Below are 16,925 nucleotides of genomic sequence, written 5' to 3' on the forward strand. Positions count from 1 at the left end.
AACAGGACATACCACATCATTAGCTGAAACGAAACCGTGTGGAATGCGGCTTGCAGTTATCATTCAGGATTCAGACAACGCTACAGATTAAGGTACATGTGAGCCACCAGTTTATCTTACTGCTGATATTAAAAGAACTAGTTCCAAATATAGATCTGCGAGTGTGATTATTCCGAGAAGAGAAACGTAATGCCTTCTCATTTGCTTTCATACATCTAAGCCTCTAGACAGGCCAACGCCCCCAAAGTACGCATGTAGAGGATGCAGGCTATCCCACAAGCACAGAGGAACAATATGTAAATAAATAAAGCAAAACTACGCCATGTCACACACCTCCTCATAGGTGGATGGCTGCTCTGCTGCACAAAACTTGAGATTTTTCAGACAGTTAAGAAAACATTCCCCATATCAAAGAACAACAAAACCCCACCCCTTAAAAAAGCAGGCCTTCTCAGGAAAGCAAAGTCCAGACTTCATCAGCTCCAGGAGACAGGCAGGCCACCAAAGAGATATCCAAACCAGGATGGGTTAGGGATTTGAAAAAATCTTAAGGCAGAAGACATGACCAAACTTCACACCAGGCATCGCGCATGCAAAAAGAAAAACAGACCAAGAGCACAGCAGGCAAGAGTCATCTACTAGAGGCAAGCATGTGAAACATGTAATGACATGAAAATAGATGCAAGAAGGTCCAATGAGCTCTCTGCAGGTTTTCAGAGGAAGACGCTCCCTCTTTCTAGTCCCAAAGTGGAGGACAAGTCTATGGAGAATCAGGCATACTAGCTGAAACCAGGGAAAACTGAACTTTTCCTTTTACCATCTACGTTAACCCAACTCCCTGAAGACCACAATTAGGCAAAGGACTCAAGCACTCAATTTTAAGTGACATCTGACTTCAGCACTCTTCTAAAGCGGCTGTTTGAAAAGAATCCCACTTTTTTCAACCAAATTTCCCTGCTTGGCCAAATGGAGCTCTATGAACTCACATACACATGCTTTGGCTGCTCTGCTACCAAGATCCCTGATACTGAATAAAACATATTTCTTACTCTGCCCCCCTCATCTCCCCATGATTTTACCCCAGCTGATGCAAGAAGTAACCTGCCTATGGGAGGCATATGGCACAGCTCTGAGACCGAGAAGTTGATTTTGTACCTTCTGGAAATCCCAACGAATTTTTAGAAAATATTAAGTACCATCACTTCACAGCAAACCTCAAAACTATTCCATGGCATTCACCAAATACTCCCGAATACAGCAGATTACTCACGGACTGCTTTTTCTAACGCCCAGTAACACAACTCATCTATTTATTTATTGTTTCAAAACCCCCACGGCAGCCACAGGCCCCACTTTCCCCGAGGAAGCAGTACTGAGCAAGCACATAGTGCATTTTTATCTCTGCCTAATGCAAATTAAGCAGCTGGAGACGTGGTAAGCCGCCCCCACCATGTGAGCAGGCAGTTCCCTGGCACAGGCCAAGGCTCCAGGAGCCGCCGCACCTCGGCTGCGAGCTGCTGACTCCCGGCTGTGACACCCAGAAGGCTCATTGCAGCAAACGCTCGGGTTACAGCTGAGCTCGCAGCTGCTGCCCGGCTCATCCCGCACGTACAACCACCTCATCTGCCTCGCTGGAGCTTGCAGCCTGCTTAGCTGGGCACCCTGCGCCCCAAGCCTGCTCCTCGCACTGCAAAAGCACATTTTCCTGTGCATATGTACTGCATTTGCCTCTCTTTTTTTTCTTTTTTAAATCTCTTTAGAGGAATTCATACTGTAAAGAGAACAGATTTTTAAAAAGCTAAACATCTATTCAAGAAAGCTATTCTTAAACTAAAGCTTGTAGTATTTTGTAGATTTTCCTCTTTAAATCACAAAAAACAAAAAGATAATGTAAACAATTTATACGTGCTATTCAGCAAACTTTTCCACATATTGTTCTTTAGCCTCGCTGTTTAGTGTGTAATAGCGCAAACACTGGCACCTTTTCATTATGACACTTAATCATTAAACTTCAAAATAGCTGCAACTCTCTTCCAACGCCTGTTTGTTGCCATGGTTTGTACTCAAAGACAGAATTACCGAGTGGAAAAGAGCGGAAGATAAATAAGGCAGCTTCGACACAAAAATCGAGCGTCGAGTTTTCTCATTTACAGACGACTTCGTCCGCATTCCCTACGGCGGAGCCCATGCCCAGGGAAGGCGTTATTCCTGGCGGAACTCCCTCAGCCCTTCCCCGGAGACCGCAAGCAGGAGGAAGTGACCGGCGGGACGCGGGTGCGACGCGCCCCCGCAGAGAGAGGCCGCCGCCAGCCGGGCCCCCTCCCCGCCGGAGGTGCCGCATGGCACCGCGCTGCAACGGCTGTCGCAGCTGTTTTGTAACGGCGGGGCTGCTTACCGCTAACGTTTGGACAACGAGCCCTTGAAGTTCAGCAGCCGGCGTCAACGGCTGAAATTTAACCTCGCCAACACCACCCCCCCCCCTATTTCTTAACTACGTTTTCCCCGGTTTTCCGAAGGTCGCGGGCCGCCCCTGCCGGCTCCCCCGGGGCAGGGAGGTGTCTCCGGTACTCACGGTGTCTCCGGCCCGTCTCGGCGGCGCACGGCCTGCGCCCACCCGCCCCCGGCCCGCGCACAAAGCCGCCGCCGGCCGCGTGCCGCACCCGCCTCCGCGCTCCCCCGCGCAAGCCCGCCCATCACGTGCGCCGCTCGGGCGCGTTCCGGCCACCGCGCCGCTCCGCACACTGCGGGGAGGGGTGGGGGACACGACACACACGGCACCCCCGCGGGCCGGGGGCACGCCCCGCTCCGCCCTCCGCGGCCTTGGAGGGCAAACAAAGACGCGCGGGCGCCCCTCAGAAAGTTAAAATGTCCGCGGGGGGGAGAGGGGAGTCCCGCGGAGGCGGCGCCCCCCCCCGAGTCATGGCGGCGGATCTCCCCCCCCCCCGACCCCAGCCGATCCATCCATCCATCCATCCATCCATCCATCCTTCCTTCCTTCCTTCCTTCCTCCCTCCCTCCCTCCCTCCCTCGTCCCTCGGTACGCACCTCGCTCGGCGCCCCGCGGCCCGACCCGCGGGACCCCCGCGCCCGCCTCCGCCTTTGAACTCACAAGGAAAATGGTTCTCGCCGCGCCGCTTCCGGGTCGGCAGCCGCGCCGGGGGCGGGGACGGCGGGGCCGAGGGGGGAGGCGGCGGTGAGGAGGAGGAGGAGGAAGAGGAGGGCTCGCCGCCCGCCCTTTGTGGGACCGGCGCAGGCTAGCGCGCAGCTGGGCCTGCCGCGGAGGCCCCGGCGCGTCCCCGCTGCTGGGTCATGGCGCGCTGCCGCCGCCGCCGCTTACATAAGGGCGGGCGCGCGGTGCGCGAGGCCGGCCATGGCGGCGGTCTGCCGGGGCGGGAAGAGCCGGGACGCGCCGAGCCGAGCCGCCGGGAGCCGCGCCGAACCGAGCCGAGCCGCCGGGAGCCGAGCGAGGGGAGCACGCCGGCGGGAAGGGGCGGCGCTCGGCAGGCGCGGCACGCGGGGGCGGGGAGGCGGCCACGTCCCGCGGGGGCGGAGCCACGGGCCACGTGTGGCGGCGGCGGCGGCCCGGGAGCGGGGCCGGGGCACCCGGCGGTCGAGAGCCTCCCGCTTCCCCCGGGCAGCCGCCGCCCCGCGCCAGACCTCGGCGCCCTGCAAAACCTCGAGCCTCGCTTATGGCCGAAGTCCTTCCTCCCCGGGAAAAGCCCCCCCAGGGTGCCGGTGCCTGTCCCTCTTCGGGGGGGCTTTTTAAAGTCGGCAAACGATGGTACAATGAGTCCACATTTACCAGAAAAAAAACAAAACAAAACAAAAAAAAACCAAGGGAAAAAAAACAAACCCAAGAAGGGGCGGCTCAGGCATGAGCTCAGTGCCTGATGTCGGTCCCGGAGCAGAGGGCGGTGAGGGGAGCGACCCACGCAGGGGACGAGCCGGGAGTCCTGGGCTGCCCCGCTCCCCAGATCCGGGGAAAAGCCTGGCAGGGGCTGGTCATCCCAAAGCCCTTCACTCACAGCACGCCTCGCCATGATCAGCAACTACTTACAGCTCGTAAACCCATGCAAAACGTTCTCAAGCACAATTTTCTAATTTTCAGCATACAACCTATTTTCTCCTTGATGACAACAAAAAAACATAAACCATGTTCTCCCGCCGTTGAACGGAAGTTAATAGCACTAACCAACTAGTCGTTTACAGTTTACATAAAACCATCAATTCACCCGAATAGTCCAGGGGGAAAAAGATGCATGGTGCACTATCTAATGAGAAAATGGTTTCCAAACAAATTTAGCACTAACGCCTGCAATGCGTTCCTTGAGTTTAGCTCACATACACAAGCATTGATAGAAGGAAAAAAAAAAAATCACAAGGGAGGTTGGGATAGAGGCATTTATTTCCTCCAAACCCTTTAAACATAAACAGCTGTACATTTTTTACTTCATGGACAAAAATCTGAAGTGTGTAGTTTGCCAAGAAAGCATGAAAATAATGGGAAATCAATGCATGACTACCTCTCTGTTCTCATCTTGAATTATTCCAAATGATGTAAGCTTAAAGGTGTACTGGAATGCTATAAAATACCATGCTCTGAAATAATAAAATACTTAAGCACGGTTAAAAATTAAAGTTGAACTGGAAGGCTCTCTACCCACCACGGACTTTTTTCCAGCAACTGGATTTCCTCCACAACAGTTCGTGGCATTGCACGCGCAGAAGCAGGGCAGGAACCAGGCTACCTGTACACCGGTTTTGAACGCTACCCGGCCTACGCTCAAACCACATAACTGCAAAACCGGATTTTGCTTTGAAGGGACGGTAGCAGAGGCGGTTTATTGTATTGATTTTTCCCTTTTAAGTGGTCTTCCAGGCTGGCGAGCCCGAGGCGGCTGAGCAGCCTTATATGGCAGCAAGGCTGCGGGGAGGCGGCGGTGCCCTGAGCAGCCTCCATCTATTCCTGACCACCCAGGCCGGACAGTTGCTCCTCTCGTCTCCGGCACCCCTGCGCACAGCCCCTCACCAGATCTGCTCGCCCTCAGGGCAAGCCAGAGAAAGGCCGCCTTCTACGGCCAGCAGAGCATGGGGGTCGCTAACCCCCTCTGCTCCCCCAAAACGTGCTCAGCCAGGCCGCGGTGGGGCTGCATTTCCTCATCTCCAGAGAAAAAACCTAAACGTCTCAGTGACACCATTTTGACCTGACTCCTTTCCAGGTCCTTCTTCTCCACCCCACCTCCCCCAGGGTAGTGGGGAATAATGCCTCAGCCGCTTTCACTGGTACCGAGACAGATCATGCAGTAGCAGAGATGAAATGCATCCCTACTCCATGTTTGGGGCCGCAGTTTGCACCGCCTTTACCCCTTTGGTGCAGAAACGTGCCCGTTCCCTGCCACCAAACAGCAACAGGACAGCTTCTCAATGAGCGGGGGGAGCCTTTCACAGACTTGGTTCTTCAGAGGCCTCACCATCTCCACAAAATAAAATTTGACCTATCAGTAATAGCTGACACAAGGAAATATCCTGAACTCAAACTTTGCCAAGTAGTCGAGAAATAAAGTATTTTTTCCAAACTTAATTCTGTATTTGTATGATCTTCAATTTAATGTTTAAAGCGCATTTTAGATTACCTCCGAGAAGTACTCAACATCCCAAAGACATACTACTACTCCTAGCACCAAATTCGCACCTCTCTCATACGGTTTCAGGGGTTTGTTTTACCGTTTCTCTCAAGTAAAAGTCCAAACACCAGTAGTTATTTCAGGAAGGGCAAACAAATGAATTATGCCTATTACAGAGCGCAACATACTTCATGCTACTATTGAACTAATGGTGCTGCGATAGCTGTGCTGTATGTAGCACAACTGTCAAAGCAGGCAATCCTTACTAATATCCAAGACAGACGCTGTTAAAATACAAATCACAAGACTGTCTGGAGGACAGGCAAGTTTGCCCGTTTGGACAAAGCTTTATTAATAGACTGCGACTTAGTAACAAAGAATATTAATACCCAGCGCAGCACCACCTATTCATTACCACAGAGGGATTTTGCTAAGGATTCTCAAGTGGCACCAGCTACGCGTGGAATACTAACCCAGCAACTCTATTTCCAAGGGTTTCACTTAAAGACGATGCCAGTAAAAAAATCTGCTAAGTGGGAAAACACCTTTTGAGAGTATAAAAAAATAATGAAGTTGCTACTGGTGCAATTGCTGATATTAAGTATGCTAAGGCAACTAAAACAACGTTTACATCATTACGGCTTACTAAATTTACCACAATAGGTATGTATGTATTCTTAACAAAACACAGATTTGCCATTTAAAGGCACTAACACTGATTTTTAAACAAGAATTTTAAAAATTCGTGTCTTAAGAGTCCCAAAGCCTATGGAAAATATCCCTGTCCAGGCCTGGTTACGACAGTTGCAAAATACTACACTTCAGATCGGCTTATTTGAGAGTCACATTGTTTTAGCGCTGTTTCCAACTACTGTTTGCTTCGTCTCACAATCGGGCCTCAACTCTGTCAAACAAGCCATACTATAAGCTTGCAGAACAGAGCTGCCTTTGTTCTTTGGCACTGCCAGTCCCCTATGGAATCAGGCAGCACACTGAACTACACTCGGCAAACAATCCCTGACCTTCAATTACCGTCTTGGCTCCCTGCCACAGGATACATGTATTACTGGTAACACAGTGTGCCCTATTTTGCAGATAATCGCTAGAGCTACAGATAATCGTGAAAATTGATGGAAAAACGCAAGCATTCCCTTCCTAAAATCGCAGTCCTAACTTCGACTACAGCAGAGCGGTCCTCGGGAGCGCTGCAGCAGCATGCCCCAGGCTCAGGCTAGGCACGCCAGGATGGCAATACTGCAGGTTTTGTATTTTTAGAGACAGCACGAAAAATTCCCGGTGGCGCATGGCTTCGCCTTCCTCTGCTGGAGGTTTTCGGTTTGGTTTGTGTTTGCTTTGATGCGGAAGGCACGCCGGGTTGCGCTGGCACTGTTTTGCAAGAGCTGTTGGTTTTTTTGGGTTTTTTTTTTTCTTCCCTTTAAAACACCGGCAGGTTTTTCACTCGAGCGCCCCGACGCAGAGGCGTTCTCCGGGCGGCCGGTGCCCGGGCAGGGCTGGCGGTGCGGGCAGAGGCCGGCGGGCAGCGCCGCCCCCCGCAGCCCCTTTGTTGGCGGGGCCGGGCCGGGGCCGGGGCCAGCTGCAGCCCTTGTACTTGCGGTCTGGCCGCCAGCCAGCGCCCGGGCCCTGAGTCACTGCCCTTCTGGGAGGCTCCTGGCTGCCAGAAACACCGCAAGGACAGCGGGGGGGGGACGGGGGACTAAAGCACGCACAGACCGGGGGGGTTCTGCGGTAACCCCCCTCTCCTTTGGTGAAGGCAGCGAACCCCTGTAACTGCGCCCCGCGCTCCTCGCCCCAGAAACGCGTGTGAGAGATGCTGCTGGCCAGGAAAGAGCACATGTAAATACTGCGAATCAGTAAATATTTAAACTTTAAAACAAATGAAAGTTATTTAAATCGGTCTTCGTCATTTAAATTAGCGTTGTTCTACTTATCTTCTTCCTGTGTGTGCTGCCCTACATTTGCTTAGCAAGCAGAACTGTTCCATAGCGATACCCCTGCTCAAATAGTACAGTGTAAGAGCAGAGCCACACTCGGGCTCATGTCAGCAGAGAAATTAACTTTCTGATTACGTATTTGTGCAAACCAACTGAGTTCAAACGGTGTACTTAAGTGCAGAAACCAAAGTCCAAAGGAGGAATTAATGTCTGTGAAACAATCATTACTAAGGCTGCAACAGGTAAAATAGAGTAACTGCCATTTAGGTGCCAGTTCATTTGGCAAATTCTTCATTTAAACTCTCCTTTTAGGTTACGGAGGTGGGAAATCTCACTTCGAGACATACAGGCATGCAAAAACTTCACCAGGCCATCTATAGTAATTTTTCAAAAATTGAGAAAATGAGGACAACAGTGTATATGGAGGAACATGGGCAACAATACAATACATAGACTTGCGTATCAGTGCTATTTACAGTATGTCAAATTAATCCAATTTAAAATATGGTTTCTATCTTTGCAATATTTTCAATCAGCTTTTAAAATCACTTTTGTCCTTCCCTGGGCAAGCACCATGGGGTTTAATGCTGCATGCATCAACATGACTGTGCAATTTTCCCCATTACTTCATCCCCATCTACTTCATCATACCAGTACTATAATTGCAGCTCTGGGAATAAGCTCTGTTAGTAAACCTGCAGTATTTTTGTGGTGGAATTGGTGTCCCTGCTGCAACAGGAGACCAATAATCTTGGTAAAACAAAAACCAGAAGTGCGGCATTAAAAAAAAAAAAAATCATCATTGTAGGCAATAGTATTGCATGCGTTTTCTTATTTGCTGGAGTTTGCTGCCAGTGTTTAATGGTCTGCAAACGTCAGAAACTACAAATTTTGAATGTTCACAAATAATTTCAGACTAAGTTGCTTTCGTTTCTCCCATTACAAACCTCCAATCCTTTGTACAAATTCAACTCATTCTTTCAGGTCTAAGCTACCGAAATAGTACCTTACAATTGCTGCCTCTAGCTTCTTTTCTTCCTGGCCTGTCTACGCCTTCCCCTAATTCAGTTTCTATTAGCAGCCTGTCGCTGACATTTTTCTCTCTACCTAGTCTCTGCAGCATGCCATTTACAGATACAAATCCTTATATTTGGAACCTACAGAACAGTGTTCTAACTCCAGATTTATGATATATGTCCAAAGACAAAATATTAGGCAGTCTCTCAGGCATCGCTTTGTGGATGTCTGTCATCTCAAGCCCAGCATCACTATTATAGGCTTGTGTTTACCTATGCCCTCTGCCTTCGTTAGCTGTGCAAAAATGCCATGACCCTGCCACTCCAAGTCCAGTAACATCAGTGTCATCTTTAAGTGTGACCTGCTCTCTCTTACTTCTGGGTCCATGTTACATTAAACTCTTGCACGTGGTTTTCTCCCCATCCCCATAGTTAAGAGCACCAGCCTACACTCATCCTGCACTTGGATTACTGAAGCCTCCTTTCCTCTGGCCTTAATAAATGCATATGCGCTCAGATCCACTCAAAATGCTGTCACAAACACCTCCAGCCCACAAAGTCCACTCTGCGCTCCTTTCCCAGCAGCTCCATCACATCAAACTGCACTGTCAGAAACAGCGTCTCCCAATCCTGCTATCGCTCATTTATCAATTTCAGGAACAGCTTACCGGCCACACTCACAAAGCTGATTCACTGACATCTTTCCATTTTCTCCTTAAACCTCTGAAACATTCACAATGGCTTGGCCACTACTTTATGGAAGTCTCATCTTCCCTTGCAAGCAATGCCTCCCATTTCCCATCTGCCTGTCCCTGTGTGTCACCTGCCCTTGACTTACTCTAAAATTTTAAGTCCATGGAGAAAGGAACCCTTTTCATTTTGCAGTTGTTCTACAACTCATTGCACAACAAAATCCTGGACTTTCATATGGGTTTCCAAGTGTCATGGTGATGTGCCACAACAGTAATTAACCTTGGGACTGGATTCTGCCTTCCACAAAGCCAGCACAACAGCTTCAAGATCATAATGTTCTTACCCACACTCCTCCTGCAATATTCATCAAACCCTTTTTAACTTGGGTGCTGTCCATGTTTTTCAGTATTCACGCTTCTTCAGCCTTCTTGCTTCCCTCACAATAATGCCAAACTCCCTCCAACTCATTTCTTGGCTTTCCTCTCTTCTTCCAACCCTAGCACCAACATCCACAATGTTCTTGCATCCTTTTCCCCCTGAACTTACTGGATGTAACATTCATTTGCCCAGCCTCCTTCCAGCCTCACCTCCAGAAAAACAACCTGACTGAGAACGTCAGCTTCAGGCTTCTTACATCCACTGAATTGCTGCTCTTCTGATTCAGCGTCCAGCCCTGCCTCCCTCCCATACTTCCCACTAACTGAAGTCCATTACAGAACAGGACTCCACCTTTCACCCTCCTACTATTTCCTGCCCCTCTCGTACTACATTCCCAATTGCCTCTCTGAAGCACATCTCACTTCCTGAAAGTCACCCAGATCTAGGTTTCATAAGGCCGCTTTCTGTTTTTATTCCCCAGAGCTTAAATACCTGCCTCACCTTCTTCCATCTCACCTCTACATCCTTGTTAACTTTGATTTCCAGAGCACTTTTTTTTTCCCCCCAGTTCCGCTGGGTTTTTTTCAGTTGTTCTGCCCTGCCACTCACCCTCTCTTTCCTTTGTCTAAGGCAACTTATTCACCAGCTTAGTCAGCTTCCTGTCTCTTAAATGGACTGTATTTTATTTTGCATTTTTCTATTTGCTTTTCTCCACCTTGGGTGCATCCTCACCACGGAAAGCTCTGCTTCCCACTGCAGTTCGGGCTCCCTGATTGCTCGGGCTGCCGGCAGGCCCTTCGATCCAGGGCCGCCTCCTGGAAACAAGCCACTGGCTCCATTGGAGGCGAAACAGGGTGCGGTTCTGAGGGAGCCTTGCTCCAGGCATCACTTCCTCCGTTACAGCACTGGTGAGAATGCACCCGTGCCGGTATTTTCCATTCCCACAGCCCTATGACAGTATCCAAGCGACTCTTGTAATATCAAATGCTTCCCATATGCCTGACACCACACCCAGGGCATGCAACATATTCTTGACATCATGCTATAAAATGGTCACTTGAGTAGGCTGTAACAACTCAGTTAAGTAGAAAGTCTCTACAGGGAGTGGAATTGGCTCTTGAAAAAGAGCTCGGATCAGGAGAAAAAGATATGTTAAATAGGAGCTCCTGTTTGGAGCTATCTGGAATAACAAAAGCCTCAAAAACATACAAAAGGTGAAGTATGAAAATCTTGAAAAAAGTATCAAGAACAGAGAGCAGTATTTTAGAAGAACACATACTGTAGAAGCTGAAAGAGGGAAATACCTGCTTCAGATTATCATATGAATGAAGTTGTTATACATAAATTTGGATTCCGTTTCTGAGAAGCAAAAGACTCCTCAAGGCCATTCCTCCAGTCTTTACATTTACTCCCTTTTACTCACAGCAGCGTAATTCACTGTGTGTCAGGCAGAATAAGAGCTGTGGAATAAGCACGTTCAATTTGCAATATATTCAGAATGGGGGTTTTTTTGGTGAATAGATAAAAGGCTCCAACTTCTATTCCTTCCTCCTTCTCTACTTCCACTCTCTTCAAAAAAATCAGGAACCCCATTTGCCAGTTCTGCAGCCCTTCTCTTCTATCTTGCTGTCGTGGATTCCCTTAATAGGGAAAGGCCATTCGGGGCGGGAGAGGCTTACTTGTTTTGGATTCAGTGCCTCTTAATCCCAGCTTGCCGGGAGTAAGGTCGTACTTGGACATTTCTCTGTGGTTTGCAATACATCCTTTTTGTATCCTAAACACGTATGCTTGAAGCATAAGAGTATCTTATCTTAAAAGTAGTATTTTCATATTTCCAAATGCTGAGACTTAAATATTAAGCAACACCAATGCATTGTGGTTTAATTATCTTTGTAAAGAGCTCCAACTTACTTAGACAACATGCTAGTATATACTCCTCGAATTAAAATATCAGACTCACCTTTGTGTATCATATAAGCAGGAAGAGATACAATCTAGTTTCGGACTATATACAGAAATATATTTCAACCTTCTGAGCAGTATTTTTCCTGCTATGATTGTTTTATAATCATATTGTGACTTTGTCAGACTTCCTACACAGAGATACTCGAGTTGCTAATATGCTGCTTTGATTCCTGACTCTATAGTATAAAAGGTTTGGGAGAACTTCTCAAAAGACAAAAACCTTATAGGCATAAATCACTAAGAGGTCAAGGTTAAAAGTTTACACTTGATAATAAAAAGTCTGATGGAACAGACGGGGTTTTAGTCAATATATCCCAGCATCAGGATAATGCTGAAATAATGTTGAAACACCATCAGTCCTTCTAGTAAACAAATTAGAAAATAACCTAGATATCATAATGGATTCCTCCCTCCCCCCTGTTATTTTTAGATTCTCACATCTGCCCTCCTACGTGCTTGTCCAGTAGCAACCTTGATGGACAAACACTTTTTTCCCCTTTCAGGAAAATACAGGACAGATGGTATTGAAAGTATTTCTCTCTGAGATAACAAGTTTTACGCTTTTTATAAATTCACTCATCTTCAAACTGTGACAGCTGTGAGTTTAAAGATAAAATAGAAATGATCCAGATCTTGTTCATCTCCTTTCTCTAGGGTCCCTGAAAGGTCAGACAAATATGTCTCACTTACAAGCTTCCCACTAAATGTGAAATGCATTTCTTTTCCAAGTTCAAACTTACTGGTATGTTAGAAAGAAGCAATGTACCTCTCTGCTTTTTTTCAAATTTGCGTCTCAAGCCTGTATCGTGAATTCAGGATCTTCTGGATCCATTTGTATAGTATATCAGACAGTATTTACCTCCAAGATCTATTTATAGCATTAATTACATTCCCTCATTCCTCCCATACTAGCGAACATGGCAATGTTACTAGCCTACATTATCTACTCCCACTTAGTCTTTCCTGTTGGATTGTACTTCTACACTCTGGTTATCTTCATCATCCTCCCCTGTATCCTGGTCGGCTTGAATTTATCTTTCTCCAGCATTGCTGACCAGAATTATCTGTGTTAGTTTAACAGCACTCTTGGGGACAGCTGTACAGGGACACTAGCACGCCTCTATTCCAAGAAGATACGTCTTGTGTGTCCCAGAGTCACACCTGCGATCATTTCGACGTCACACAGCAGGTTCATAGTCCTCCTCCGACAGGCCAGAAGGCCTGAACCTTCTCCATGCCTGTGCTTCCGCTGGATAAACTCTCATGTACATTCGTCATCTGCTTCTAAATGTGTGTTTCATGCAGTTATGTTTCGTTCCATTTCTATTACTTCATTTCTCAAGGACATTCAATTTTAGTTGCATAAAAAACTCCTCATCCTCTGTGTTAAGGGCTCCTCCTATTCTGTACCACCCACAGATTTAATAAAATTTAATCAATTAGTCGAAACATTTTAGTGAAAACACTAAGCAAAATGTGTGAACAACTACTGACAGCCAGACCTATTTCACCACTACACCGCTCCACCTATTTCAACACCACATAGCTAACATCTTATAAGCCAATTCCTATCTAATTTACTGTTTGCACTACTAATCCCCATCTTCCTCTCACTGTTCATCACTTGACATACTGTGGAATGTATTACAAAAGTCTAGATGAATGATATTAATTGCATTTTCTTGCCTCAGAACAAAGCTGATCAACCTTTTTGTTCAAGTGGATCCATCGTGTAGCTTTTCGAGATGCTGACGACAAGAATAGCCCATGATTAAGGAAACACACAGCAGATATAACCAGTCTATTTGTAAACACTTAAAAGAAAACAAGGCAATGAGTAAAAGCTAGCATGAATTCAAAAATAATACATTATGTCAAAGCAAATTTCCTTTACAAATAGAAGAGCAGACTTGAGAAGCAGATCTATATCCTGGCTTAAATAAGGGTTTTGACACTGCCACCTATGATACTCATGTACACAGGCTAAATAGATTAGACCCAAATGAAACTAACATGGATGCATATAAAAAAAAAAGAAAGAATAAAAAAACCAACCCCAAAACATTCAGAAATCATCACTAGCTCACTGTCAAAATATGTATCTAGAATGCAGTTCCCAAAGTCACCTACACTGGATCTGCTCTTACTCACTATATTCATTAGTGACCCAAATGATAGAACAGAGACTACATTTATTAAATTGACAAACAACCAGCTTGGTGGGACTGCAAATTATACTGGAGGACGAAAAGACAAAGTGGACAAGAGGTCGGTGAAAAGAAAAAAAAAAAAAACAACATGCAAAACACTGCATGTAGGCAGGAAAAGTCAACAGCAGAAACATGAATGGCAAACAACTGGCTAAGGAGAAATTCCACAGAAAAAGAGAGAAGTTAGGTTCAACTTATGAACTGCTACGAGTTAATGGTATCATGCTGTAAAAATGCAAACACAATACTGGGATATATAAATGTTAGTACAACCTGTGTGCAGCATTCATAAAGCCTCAGTTGGAGTACTATAAAGTGAGCAGAGTTTTGGATATTGTTCTTCAAGACAGGTATGTGCTCAAGAGAGAGCAATAAAATAAGCACAGTTTTGGAAAATACCATGGATGAATACAGACTGAAGAGACTGGGAGGGGAAAACAGAGCTGGGTGTGTCTCCAGCTATGAAAACAGGATGCTGCAAGGAATAATTTCTTAATCTCTACAGCAGACACAACAAGTTTTAACAGCCTTAATTTAGATTAGATGATCTCAAGGTCTTTTTCTGTCTCCTGATTCTAGAGTATCTGCAGGGTCACTTACCTCTCAGATAAAACAACATTGAGAAACACATGCCCAAATTAATGCTATATTTAAGTCTGCTTTTATTATGCCATCTGCCTCTCTGCCCAACATCACCTACTTCATGGCTTCTCTCAACAGCTACAAACCATCGGTCCTTTGGGGGCTGCGATGCAAAAGGAAGAGTCTCAAGACCTCGCTCTCTGGCAGCAATATTCTGGCACTCCCAAGAGCTGTAAGGTACCAGCTTCCCCCAGCCGCACTAATCCCAGCCTGCGGATTCCCACCGATGGAGCTGAATGGGAACATTTACCTGCAGACCTTGGGAAAAGTTCTGGCAGATCATGCCTGACCTGAAGACCACCACAGGCTGGCCTTCCTTGTTTAGAAAATTAATTCTTTTCAAAGACAGGTATTGGGTCACTGAAATTCCCTCTTTGAGTAGGTAGATTGTATTTTACTTCATTTTCTTTAATCTCCTAAATCCTTCATTATTCTTTTTTTTCTTTCCCCAAAATGCCTTCCAAAGCTTTATGTATTGTCAGGGCAGACCAACAGTCTTTTAATTGCTTGCATAATTCTTCCTTTCCCCCTCTTTATGTTGGCACTGCTTTCTCCAATCCTGAAGATTGGAGAAAAGATTGTACCACCCTGAAGGAAAGATTAGCTGAAATGGTTACAATCAGCACTAATTCTTTCCAAATTCTGAGATGGAAATTTCTCTTGGTCTGAGTATTTTACGATCCTTAAGTTCCTTCTGGTTGTAGTAATTTCCATTCTCTTACTCTCATTATACATCTTGCCTTTTCCTCTGTAGTTATCATCATCCTTACTGAAAATTAAGCCAGAAATATTTAATGTTTTAATTGTGTATTATTGTTATTCTCTACCCTTCTCACCATACAAAAGCTTCTTCTTTTTATTTGTTTTCACATCATTTGCAAGATCAAATGCAACTTTTCGAAACAAAGGAATTGGAATTAAGTCCTTTTTTTTTCCCCATTGCTCGCAGGATTCCTGCCCTAATCTTACTGTCTGTCTTCAGGCTGGCTATTCATCCATTTTGGTCTGCAGACCAGGAGAACTCATCCTCACTTGGGATTTAGTTTCCAGACAAATTTTACATATCTGTGATTTCAAGAAATTGAGTCCTCAGGCTCCGTACACCTGTGATCGGCTTTGCTTATTTAAATTTGCCACTAAGATTCAAAACCTAAATTCCAAACCAACTTTCCTATCTTTTTTCAGGTATTTCAAATTGAATCAACTCATGATTACTAAGGGTGCAATTTTAAATTCCATTTAATCTGATTAACTGTAAACTGCCACTGAATGGGAAGGTCCTGAACACCTCACCAGCCCCAAGCACTCTCTCTACCTCCTCCAGCAGCCTGATCCATCAGAGCTCACCCCCTACCCCAACTGACTCATTTTCCCTAGAGTCACCTTGCTGATGTAACTCACGCCTTGGCTGTGTGACTGCTGGGATCAGCTAGACGGGGGCAGAAAGAGTGAAGCCAGCTCTTTCGGCAGCTGATTAAGCATAAAGTGAAACTGAATCCTCAATCCAAAACTATTTTTTAGAATACCCTCATTGCTTTTCAAAATGAAGTCTGAAGCAACACTGATTTCCTGTTGGTTTAGTGACTAGTTCAAGGAAGAAACTTGCCAGCAATCACATCCAGGAATACCTTGGCCCTATCATTTCTTCTCTAATCTCTACCTGGGAAAGTAAACCACCTCATAACAAGCAGTATTTATCTAACAACACTACAGAGATCCCTATCCCTATTTGAGTCAAACCCTGGGGCTACCAACAAATACTTTACTCTTCTGTCATCTGTCTCCAAAGTGATTTTGAGCCAAACTGATTTCAGTCTGTCCTTTTTACACCAAGGTATTTTTTTCTAGTCTACCATATAATTACTACTGCACAACTTTTGCTTTTGTTCGGTTATTTCTGAACAGCACAAAGCGCTTTAAATACATCTAGTCCAGTTATTAAGAGCATTCTACCATGCTTCTGATACTCAGATGTTTTATATCCCAACCTCTATCAGAAGCTTGTATTTCTCCATTTTGTTGTCCAGGCTCTCGATATGTATACACAACATTTTGGTTGTTTCTTAGTAACCACATCCCATTATCCAGCGAAAACCTTTTCCTAGCTGAAATGCCTGACTATTATTTTCCTTTATCTTGGAGCTCTTTTCCTTCTCAATTAGTACTAGTCTTCTACTCACTGGCACTTCTCCATATGCTGAGACAGAGACAAAGGTTTACCTGCAGTTCTCTACTTGAGAGCTAAAACCTGAATGGAAGTTGCATAGGTTGGTCAAAGCTTTCTTCCTTACATTGAAGTTCCCAGCCATTGCATTAGCCGCCTTCTCGAAAGGCAGTTTTTCTAGGTACTTGGGGGCAGAGCCTAGCTGTAAGAGTGATCTCCTCAGGGCTCTCTCCTCCAGGGACCGTAATTCCACTTAAGACCATCAGACCATCTACTTTGTG

At 46.1% G+C, this 16,925-nt stretch overlaps 1 protein-coding gene across 8 annotated transcripts in view; it reads right to left on the bottom strand.

Moving 5' to 3' along the window:
* Nucleotides 1-16,925, bottom strand: part of JMJD1C (jumonji domain containing 1C) — a 167,277-nt gene that overhangs the window by 60,094 nt on the left and 90,258 nt on the right. The window contains exon 1 of one of the 8 annotated variants that reach the window (XM_054831604.1): nt 3,110-3,281. The exons of 5 other annotated variants lie outside the window; for them this stretch is intronic. The gene's annotated coding sequence lies outside the window, so the exon portion shown is untranslated. Of the gene's footprint in view, nt 1-2,572; nt 2,739-3,045; nt 3,282-16,925 lie in introns of those variants that run through there. 2 more of the 8 variants (XM_054831600.1, XM_054831599.1) reach the window with 2 other exon arrangements.

Source organism: Grus americana, chromosome 7 (genome assembly GCF_028858705.1).
Source record: "Grus americana isolate bGruAme1 chromosome 7, bGruAme1.mat, whole genome shotgun sequence".
NCBI classification, from domain to species: Eukaryota; Metazoa; Chordata; class Aves; order Gruiformes; family Gruidae; genus Grus; species Grus americana.